Below are 8,310 nucleotides of genomic sequence, written 5' to 3' on the forward strand. Positions count from 1 at the left end.
CCTCTACCTAGAAAGAAGCAGTCTCTGCCTGCAGCCTCCACCTAAGAAAGAAGCAGTCTACCCTGCCAGCTCCACCTAGAAAAGAAGCAGGTCTCTGCCCTGCCAGCCTCCCACCCTCCACCTAGAAAGAAACAGTCTCTGCTCTGCCAGCCTCCACCTAGAAAAGAAGCAGTCTCTACCCTGCCAGGGCTCCACCTAGAAAGAAGCAGTCTCTGCCCCTGCCAGCCATCCACCCTCCACCTAGAAAGAAACCAGTCTCTGGCTCTACCAGCCTCCACCTAGAAAGAAGCAATCTACCCTGCCAGCCTCGCACCTAGAGAAAGAAGCAGTCTCCGCCCTGCCAGCCTCCACCCTCCACCTAGAAAGAAGCAAGTCTCTGCCCTGCCAGCCTCCACTAGAAAAAGCAGGCTCTACCCTGCCACCTCCAACCTCCACCTAGAAAGAAGCAGTTCTCTACCCTTGCCAGCCTTCCACCTAGAAAGAAGCAGTCTCTACCCTGCCAGCTCCACCTAGAAAGAAGCCAGTCTCTGCCCTGCCAGCCTCACCCTCCACTAGAAGAAAGCAGTCTCTGCCCGCCAGCCTCCACTAGAAAGGAAGCAGTACACTGCCCTGCAGCCTCCACCTAGAAAGAAGCAGCTCTATTCACTGCCAGCTTCCACCTAGAAAAGAAGCAGTCTCGCCCTGCCAGCCTCCACCTCCACCTAGAAAGAAGCAGTCTCTGCTCTGCCGCAGCCGTCACACCTAGAAAGAAGCAAGTCTCTACCACTGCCAGGCCTCCCACCTAGAAAGAAGCCGTCTCTACCCTGCCAGCCTCCACCCTTCCACCTAGAAAGAAACATGCTCTGCCCTTGCCAGCATCCACCTAGAAAGAAGAGTCGTGCTACCCTGCCAGCCTCCACCTATAAAGAAGCAGTCTCCTATACCCTGCCAGCCTCCACCTAGAAAGAAGCAAGTCTCCGCCCTGCCAGCCTCCACCCTCCACCTAGAAAGAAAGCGGAAGCTCTCTGCCTCTGCCAGCCTTCCACCTAGAAAGATAGCAGTCTCTACCCTGCCAGCCTCCACCCTCCACCTTAGAAAGAAGCAGTATCTGCCCTGCCAGCCTCCACCTAGAAAGAAGCAGTCTCTACCCTGCCACCGTCCACCTAGTTAGAAGAAGCAGTCTCCTTACCCTGGTCAGCCTCCACTAAAAGAAGCAGTCTCTGCCCTACCCAGCCTCCACCCTCCACCTAGAAAGAAGCACGTCTCTGCCCTGCCAGCCTCCAACCTAGAAAGAAGCAGTCCTGCTGCCCTGCACAGCTCCACCTAGAAAGAAGCCCAGCATGCTCCCTGCCAACTGCCAGCCTCTCCACCTAGAAAGCAAAAAAGCAGTCTCTGCCCTGCAGCCGTCCTCCCTCCACCTGAAGAAAGAAGCAGTCTCTGCCACTGCCAGCCTCCTCCCTCCCACCTAGAAAAGAAGCCAGTCTCTGCCCTGCCAGCCTCCTCCCTCCACCTAGAAAGAACGCAAGTCTCTGTCCCTGCCATGCCTCCTCCCCACCTAGAGAGACGTCGTTGCCACTTCTCATGATGCTGTTGTAGTCAGAGAGAACCAGAAGGTCACTAAAGGAGCTTTCCAGGTGCCTTGAGAGAGAGTACTGTATGGTGTGTGTTGCAAAGACGTGTGTGTGTGTGTGTTGTTGTGTGAGTTGTTGTGTGTGTGTGTGTGTGTGCTGTGTGTGTGTGTGTGTGTTGTGTGTGTGTGTGTGTGTAGTGTTGTGTGTGTGTGTGTGTTGTGTGTTGTGGTGTGTGTGTGTGTGTGTGTGTTGTGTGTGTGTGTGTCTATAAGGACTCACCCTGTGCAGACCGTCCCAGACCTCCAACCAGTTCGTACTTGCAGTCTCCCTGCGGTCCCCCGGGTCACGGGTCGTTTTCCAGGTCAAGTAGCAGGAAGGTCAGAAGGGTCACGTCCATGCGGAAAGCACGATGACAATAAAGGAACCACTCCAGGTGATGAGGGTATTTTGATCCAGGGAAACCCGCGAAACTCAATGATCGCCATTCTGACTGGTGAAGTTACGGGACAGTTCTGAACCTGAAACACACAAATAACACAGGAGATTCAATCATTTGGTTGGGACACTATTGGATGCAGTCAGTCATATTCAGTCAGGTCAGTCAGCCAGTCGAGATCAGTCCAGTCACAGTCAGTCAGGCAGGTACAGTCAATCAATCAGTCAGTCAATCAGTCAGTGAGATAATCAGTCATTCAGATAATCAGTCATGTCAGTCAGATATCAGTCAGTGCAGTCAGTCAGATAATCAGTCAGTCAGCCAGGTCAGATAATCAGTCAGTCAATCAATCAGTCAGCCAGTCAGTCAAGCAATCAGTCAGTTAATCAGTCAGTCAGATAACAGGTCAGTCAGATATCAGTCAGTCAGTCAGATAATCAAGTCAATCAGTCAGTCAGTCAATCAGCCAGTCAGTTATTCAATCAGTCAGAATTAGCTGCAAAGGAGCCACTAAAAAGCTCTATTCAAACAAACAGTGTGTTGTCAGTGCTGTCTAGTTCACTCAAAGTGCACCTGGAGTGATTGGTCCTGGGGTCCTCTAAACCCTGTGCTCTGGTCGTCTGTGCGTCACGTTATACAACAACACGGGCCGTTGGTCCGAACCTCTACGTCACCAGAGAAAGAGACACGAGCGGATCAGACCAGAGAATCCCCTCAGGCCACCAGTGTGTCTCCTCACTACTGAAGGCACAGACATGAAGAGATGCTATCCAGCCAAACCAGTGTGTCTCCTCACTATGAACCACAGACAGCAGAAGATGCTGCTCAGGACACCAGTGTGTCTCCTCACTACTGAATCACAGATCAGGAGAGATCCTGCTCAGGCTAGCCCAGGGTGTCTCCATCATCTACTGAACACAGACACGAGAGATACTGCCAGAGCTACCAGGTTTCTCCTTCACTATCTGAAATCAGACAGTTGGCGAGAGATGACTGCCCAGGCCCACCAGTGTGTCTACCTCACTACTGTCTACACAGACAGGAAGAAGATGTCTGCCCAGACACAGTGCTGTCTCACTCAACTACTGAACACAGACAGGAAGAGATGCTGCCCAGGGCTCACCAGTGTGTCTCCTCACTACTGTACACAGACAGAGAGAGGATGGCTGCCCAGGCCACCAGTGTGTCTCCTCACTACTGAACACAGACAGGAGAGATGCGCCCAGGCTACCAGTGTGTCTCCTCACTACTGAACACAGGAAGGATGAGATGACTGCTCAGGCTACCAGTGTGTCTCACTGCACTACTCAACATCAGACAGAGAATGCATGCCCAGGCTACCGTGTGTCTCCTCACTACTGAACACAGACAGGAGAGATGGCTGCTCAGTGACACCAGTAGGTCTCCTCACTACTGAACACAGACAGAGAAGATTGTGCCCAGCGACACCAGTGTGTCTCCTCACTACTGAACACAGACAGGAGATATGTGCTCAGGGACATCTCAGTGTGTCTCCTCGACTCACTGAATCCGACGTCATGATTCAGGAGAATTTGCTGCCCAGGCCACCAGTGTGTCTCCTCAGCTACTGAATCACAGACACAGGAGAGATGCTGCTCAGGACACCAGTGTGTCTCCTCCACTACGGAACACAGACAGGCATTGATATTCTGCAGTCCCTGGGGACATTATAGGGTCGTAATTCATGAGACAAACGTACAGACATCTTTTGTATTGTATTTTTTTGATCTATCTGTTTATTACTGTTTTTTAGGGGAAACAGAGAGAGATGAGAGAGAGAGAGAGAGGAGCAGAAGCTAGAGAGGGAGAAGAGAGGAGAGAGAGAGGAAGAAAGCGAGGAGAGGGGGAGAGCTAGGAAGAGAGAGAGAGAGAGAGCATAGAGAAGAGAGAGAGAGAGAGAGAGAGAGAGAAGACGACGAGATTGAGAGAAAGAAAGAACGATAAAGGACAAGCCGAAAGATGGGGGAGAGCTAGAGAGAGGAGGAGAAGAAAGAAGAGAGGGGTAGACGGCTATGAGAGAGAAGAGGGGGAGACTTAGAGAGAGAGAGGGGAGAGCTAGAGGAGAGAGAGGGGGAGAGGATAGAGAGAAGAGAGAGAGAGAGAGAGAGAGGAGAGAGAGAGAGAGAGAGAGAGAGAGAGAGGAAGAGAGAGAGACGAGAGACAGTATCCCATGGCAGAAATCTACTGTAAATGAACAAAGTGTGTGATGTTCCTTGGGTTTATTACTGGCCCTGTCAAGCCGTTACAAGATCCTTCCTCCCCCACCCTTCTCATTCCTCCCTCCCACCCTCTTCCGTCCCCCACCCCCTCTCCTTTCCTCCCCACCCTCTCCTTCCTCCCCCCACCCTGTCCCTTACCTCCCACCACACCCTCCTCTTCCTTCCTCCCCCCACCCAGCTATCCTTCCTCCCCCACCTCTCTCCTTTCCCCCAACCCTACTCCCTTCCTCCCCACCTACCCCTCTTCTCCTTCCTCCCCCACCCTGTTCTCGCTTTCTCTCCCCCACCCTCTCTACCATTCCTCCACCACCTCTCTCCTCCTCCCCCCACCCTGTCTCCTTCCTCCCCCCCCTCTCTCCTCCTCCCCCACCCTCTGGTCCTCCTTCCTCCCCCCACCTGTCCCACCCACCCAGATCAATTGATGCAGCCGGTAAGAGAGAATACAATAACAGTGGTTTAACCCCCTACTGACAGGCCAACTATGTCACTAGGAATGGCCCAGTGCGCTCACCCAGGCACTCACGTGTGGTGGGCTTGGAGTGCCCACGTGTGGTGGGCTCTGGAGTGGCCCACGTTGTTGGTGGGCCCTGGAGTGCATCCATGCCCTAGCTCTGTGAGAGAGACCTCTGGGCTTAGACAGGAGGTCCTGGTGGCGTTGTCTTGAGCGCGAGGGGTCTGTCTCACCATCCTGCCCACTAACTAAACTCGTATAGAAACAACGCCTCCTAGGTCAGACCATGTTGTCGGGTTTGTTTTGTTTGTCAGACCGCTGCTAAGGAATGAGGAACAATAACCACCTTACAAGCTCTGCCATAAATAGTGTGGGTGTGTGCTGTGGGGGTGGGGCGGGGTATCTGTCCCTTATGAGTCGTTGAAGATGAGCCAGGGTAATTATAATGATCACAGGTCCATGCTTCGTCCTCCTCGTCAAGGTTCTTCGCTGAGAGACGGTGTGCTTGTGGGTGTCGTCGTGTTCTTTGTGTGTGCTGTGTGGCGTGGTGTTGTGTGGTGTTTTGTGCTGTTGTGTGCTGTGTGCTGTGTGTTGTGTGTGGTTGTGTGTGTGTGTGTGTGATGTGGTGTTTGTTGAACCCGGCCAGGTCACAGCTGGTGAGGTTGTTCGTAATAGGAAAAGTACGAGCTTAAAGACGACTATCAGATTTCTCTCCGTTTTGTTCTTTGATCCACTGATATTTCTGCCTTCCTCCTCTCCTCTCCTCTACATTGCTACCCTCCTCCCCTCCCCTCCACTCTCCTCTCCTCTCTTCTCCCCTCCCCTCCCCTACCCTCCCCCTCCCCTCCCTCTCCTCTACCATCTCCTATCTTTTTCCTCTCCTCTCCTTCCTCTCCTCTCCTTCTCCTCTCCTCTCCTCTCCTCTCCCCTCCCCTCCCCTCCCCTCCCCTCTCCTCTGCCTCTCCTCTCCTCTCCTCCCCTCCCCTCCCCTCCCCTTCCTCTCCTCCCCCTCCCCGCCTCTCCTCTCCTCTCCTCCCCTCTCCTCTCCTCTCCTCTCCTCTGCCTCTCCTCTCCTTTCTCCTTCTGCCTCTCCTCTCCTCTCCTCTCCTCTCCTCTACTTTCTCTACCTCATCTACCCTCCTCTCCTCTCCCCGCCCCTCCCTCCCCTCCCCTCCCCTCTCCTCTCCTCCTCTCCTTACACCCTGATTAGATAACATGTCCACCAAAATAAACGCTTGCTTGATCGACTTCCAAAAGCATTTGATTCTATTTGCATACAGACTGTGCTACAAGATATTTGAAGGTGGCGTAGGGTAAAACATGACATAATTTAATCATGTAAACTGCAAACGTATAACAGTAAAATTTGCAAGAAAATAACAGAATTCTTTAACCAGGGCGGTCCTTCACTCTTCAATATTTACATCAAAAACGAATGGTCACTATTCTAGAAAAATCCTCAACCCCTGGTGAGACTCCACAATTCAGAAGTTAAATGCCTACTCTTCGCAGATGACAGCGAATCCTGTGGCCGGAAACTAAAACGTAACAGGGTGGGTGGATCCTGATTTCCTGTCAGGAGAGGAGAGGAGAGAGAGGAGAGGAGAGGAGAAGGAGGGTAGATGGAGGTAGAGGAGAGTAGAGGAGGTAGAAGGAGGTAGAGGAGGTAGAGGAGAGGAGAGGAGAGTCGCAACCGAGAGGAGAGGAATGAGAGGAGAGGAGAGGAGAGGAAGACTTAGAGAGGAGAGAGAGGAGAGGAGAGGAGAGGAGAGGAGAGGAGGATCGCAGGCTGTCTGTTGATGTTTCCGGGCAGACAGTGTCGTTATTCAGGGCAGGTGGGGCCCCACATTTTTTGCATGTTATTTTGGCATTAATACTTGTCACATATCAGTTTGCAAACAATGTAAAAGAAAAAACATATATATCATTGAGTTAATAAATCTCTTTTTTTTGTTTTCTAAAGTAAAGCAGCTCCAAAATGCAGGTGTTTCAGCCTGGCTCAGTGCTTTCTGTGGTGGGCGGGGCAAGCCAGCAGAAAATATGGATCGTTGCGCCGTGATTGGCTCAGTGTTCTGTCACTCATGGGGACACTACATCACCGCCAAATTTAATGGTGGAGCTAGAAGATTCAAGCCCCTTTGGGTGCTGCCATAGATTTACATTAGAAGTGCCCATCCAAGAAGGCTCAAGGTCATTGGCCACAAATAAAATGACGTTAAATCATGTTATATCTACAGTAGCTTTGATTGGACTGATCATGTCAACATCTTACTTTCAAAATCTTAGCGAGAAAGCTAGCAGTCATCGTCATGAATCAAGTCGACAATCTACTGGCAAATCKTTTTCAATCCTTGTCATATGACGAGAAATTAGAGCTAAAACTGGTGCTCATCGGATATTAACACAACAAGTTGGAAATCACAAATTAAACAATGAGTGGTTTGGAAGGAATTAGAAGCTAACTGCAAAGCATTGCAATAATTAGCAATTCAGTGGTGTGGCTGTGTGCTCCCAAGTCTAAGATTAATAAGGGTCCCTTTTCCAAGTTTAAAATTATAAACATTCAACACATTCATCTGTCAATGAAGCATGATTTGTGCCACACTCAAAACAACTGTTAACTCGAAAAATCTGATTTTAGTGAGTTCAAGACATCTGGGATCTCGGGATAAACGAGCTATGACTGGGAAAAAAAAAACGTTTTGAACTTTCATCCAACTCGGACATGTAAATTCGGAACTCGGGTCTCTTTCTAGAACTACGACCTGACGTCATACAACCTTGTTTTTTCTCCGAGTTCCCAGATGTCTTGAAATCCAGAGAATGTCAGACTTTGATGACAAAYTTTGARGASAAAATTTGCCCACGAAGGACCGCCGCGRCACCTTCCTGRTCAAGTGAGCACAGCACAACAAGGTGAGTCCAAAAATGTATTGTATGCTGCTMCATAAATGATGTAATATGCCAGGGAGATATGTATACTGTAGCTAAGAAGGTAATACGGGTATTTTGTTAAGTAAGATGTTAGATGTAGTAAGATGTTAGTAACCCATGTGCCTCACCCTAATATTATGGTCCCTTTCCCCCTCATAACTTAGCCTACTGTTCTAACTTGGTTATGTYGRCTATAACCTGTTTTAGAGAAATGTCATCATCAAATATTGTAAGAGCTTTCATTGTCTGCTTGTATGCCCCCTTTATTTATCCTACGGTTCTGACTTGGTGTACAGGGAGAKCACTGTAAGAACAGCCCATGTTCTGCATTCTGTCACTGTACATTTCAAAGTGCTGAACAATAGTTATATTGACTACGTCCGTCCTAGCTCGCTCATTATTGTCTTAATCGAAATTACGGATGGCCTCTTATCCGCTTGTCGTCCCCTTATGCATGTTCATCTCAGTTGTCAGTAGAAACCACATGTGTTTCAGCAAGTCAGCCATATAAGCTATGTTTTTTTTTAAAGGCAGTAAATGAGCCTGAATGACCTGTTTCGCTGCCAGACAAGAATCCGCTGATAGCCAGGCGTAGCAGTGGTAAGGTGTTGGGACAGCTTTATGTAGGTCCTAACAGTTTGTGGTCACCGTTTGTCACTGTTATAGTGCAATAAATAAACAATCCTCACACTGGATGTT

The sequence above is a fragment of the Salvelinus sp. IW2-2015 genome, unplaced genomic scaffold (assembly GCF_002910315.2).
Source record: "Salvelinus sp. IW2-2015 unplaced genomic scaffold, ASM291031v2 Un_scaffold6213, whole genome shotgun sequence".
Lineage (NCBI taxonomy): Eukaryota > Metazoa > Chordata > Actinopteri > Salmoniformes > Salmonidae > Salvelinus > Salvelinus sp. IW2-2015.